The following is a 3,379-nucleotide window of genomic DNA, read 5'->3' as shown; positions in this document are numbered from 1 at the left end:
CAAAAGAATTGTCCAATTGTCTTGATGATAATTGATGGTACACTTTAAATATTGCTCCAAAACTTAAATCATTCATTTTTTTTATCCATCAGTTTGAAGATGAAAAGCTAAAGAGAGCTTTATATCTTCCTTTAGAATCTTAAAAAAGATTTTCTAAAATCTTGATATAAATTGAGTCCCTTTATTTGATAAAATATCTTTAGATAATTTGTGGTAGTGATAGATATTATCAAGAAAAAGCTTTGCTCTTTCTTTACCTGTAATAGATTTTATATATGGTACAAAATGTGCATTCTTAGTAAAATGATCTACTATCACAAATATAGAATCATATAAATCTGAGATTGAAAGATCCATGATAAAAACCATAAAAATGAAAAACCATAGTTTTTTTACTATAGGTAATGGCTAAAGAAGTCCATATGGTCAATGACAAGGAGTTTTGGATCTTAAACAAATATCACATGATTATACAAAGTCTTTGATTGCCTTTTAAATTTGAAGCCATCAAAAATCTCTCAATGTTAGCTCTAAAGTCTTGTTGTATCTAAAATATCTGATTGCTGGAAAGTCATGATAAGTTTGAAGAACGCGTAATTGTATCCCACTTTTTGAAATATATAATTATCCTTCAAAATAGAGTAGATTGTTTTTGAACTTGAGCTTAGAAGTATTATGAGACTTAGAAAAATTATTCTTAATATCAGAGATAAGAGAATCAGAAGACATACTTGATTGAATTTGCTTGACAAAGATTGAATCAACAATCAATATTGATTTTATTGCTCAAAAGTGAAAATACTCCAACTTCAAAAAAATTATTCTTTGTTGATCAAAAGATGCATGTCCTTCTTTTACTACAAGATAAGAATGTCTAGAAAGGATGTTTGAAAAACCTTATTTTTTGGATTGATAAGTGATCTTGAAATCAAATCTTGATGAAGATATGCTCCAAAAAGCTTGGCGACAATTAAAAACACATGCCAAAATAAAATACTCAAGGTTCTTGTGATTTGTATAAATGATGATTGGACTTGAGGCACCTTCTAAATAATGATGCCATTTTTGAAATGAATCTCTGATTACAAGGAGTTCTTTGTTGTGGATCTCATATTAATCTTGGCTATTGAAATTTTTTTGGAATGAAAAGCTATTAAATAGAATTTTTTATCTCTTTCCATTTGTCACAATATTACACTGAAGACAAAGTTTAATGCACCTGTTTCTATAAAAAATGCCTTAGAGAAGTCAATACAATACAGGATTAGTACAAAAATAAACTCTTTTTTAAAAATAACAAATAATGCTTTGATTTCTTTACTCTACTTAAGTTTTTGTTTATAAGTCAAACATGTAAGTGAAGTTGTAACTTGAAAAAAAAATTAGATGAAGATCCGATAGTAATTGACAAAGCTAAAACAACATTACACATCTCTTATTGTTCTTAGAATCTTCCAATCGATGATAGTCAGGACCTTCTTTGGATCTATTATTAATTCTTTGTTAAAAATGATGTATCCTAGGAAGTCAACTTAAATAGTATAGAATACACACTTTTTTAACTTGGCATATAATCTTGCATCTTTAAGTTTTTGTATCATACAAAAAATATGCTTTTTTATATTTTTAGAGTAAATTAAGATGTCATTCAAATAACAGACAATAAAATCATCAAAAAAATTCACAAAAGTTATTATTCATTAAATTTTTAAAAGTAACTAATATATTTGTGAGTCCAAAAGGTATGATATTATATTCAAAATATCTATATTTGATTCAAATTATAATTTTTTATTCATCTTATTTTTTAATGCATATCAAATTATATACTTATTATAGATCTATTTTTATATAGATTTTTATTTGATTGAGTTGATGAAGAAGTCTTGAAATCAAAGATAGAAGATACCTATTCTTGATGGTGATCTTATTGAGTCTTCGATAGTCTATAAACATTTGTAGAAATCCATCTTTTTTTTTTATAAATAGAAGTTTCAATTGGTCATTTAGAATGATGTATGAAATTTTTAGCCAAGTTTTGATCATTGTATTCCTTGAGTAGAGCCAACTTCTTTTATAATAGGCTATAGATTGGTCCAAATGGTGGTTGAGCTCCTTCTTGAAGATCAATAGAAGAATTATAAGGACAATGCTTTGAAAGAGTATCTGCATTTTTTTTTTTTAAAAATGTCCTTAAAATGTTGATATTGCCTAAGAATATTACTTGACATCTTCCAACCATGAAAAGTAGGCATGGCATATATAGCAAAAGATGACCCTTCTTTTGCGACATACATAAAAGTTCTTGCACCTACCAATAAGGATTTGGATGTACAAGACTTAAGTATATTTACTTGAGTAATGGGATTTTGGATTAAATTACCAAAAAATTAAAGTTACAAAAAATCCAATCTATCTGAGTATTATACTTTTCTAATCAAGACAATCCTTAAATAACCAGATTGGATAGAGATCTTATTATATTATATATTACTATGCTATTATGATCTTTAATTATTACATCTAAAAAAATAATCTCATGCATAACATCTCCAAAAGATACCAAATAGCCATCTATGACTTCTACATGTATGGATTTAGTTTTCTTCACTAACAATATCTTTTATTTTTTTGACAAAATCTTTATCTATAAAACAGATTAAGGCTCCTAAATCTAACAAAGCTAAGACTTTGTGATTTTTTGGTCCTAAATAAAATTCTATTATAAAATAAGGTGAGAGATCTGAAAAGGAAATAGAATCTTTACTAGGAATTATGCAAGATTTCAGCCACACGGTCCCTATTATAGTTGGAAAAACTCGTTTTTTAATACATTGTCTTTTTTGGCAACTATACTTCTCATTTTGTAGTTGTATTGTTTCTTTGGATAATTTTGAGTAGTGTGTTTAGTTTCTCCATAATATAAGCATAAGCCCATTTGACATCATTGAGTCTTTTTAAGCTTCGTAAAGAATTTAAAACATATTGTATCAATGTGCATTGATTCTAGCTTTCATGAATAAGTTTTTGAAAACTTAGAAGCTGCCATCATTATTTGACTTATTCTTCTTCTATCAAGTCTTTATTCTTGATGTCTTTCAAATAATTGATTGTTTCATGTAATGGCTTGAATAATAAATTGTTCCAAAGATTTTGCCTTTTATATTGTCAATAATAAATCTTTGACATTATTCTTCAATTCATATCAAAATTGATTAATAAGGACTTTATTATTCTAGTCTATATCGCAAGAAAGATTTTGGAATTCAACAACATATATGTTGGCCGACCATGATCCTTGCTATAAACATAAGAGCTTAATCTATGCTATTTTTTTCAATTGCTTTTTCCAAATGTGGCTGTAAATACTTCTAAGAAT

Source organism: Physcomitrium patens, chromosome 19 (assembly GCF_059467195.1).
Source record: "Physcomitrium patens ecotype Gransden chromosome 19, ASM5946719v1, whole genome shotgun sequence".
Taxonomy (NCBI): Eukaryota; Viridiplantae; Streptophyta; class Bryopsida; order Funariales; family Funariaceae; genus Physcomitrium; species Physcomitrium patens.
This window is presented reverse-complemented; position numbering follows the sequence as displayed.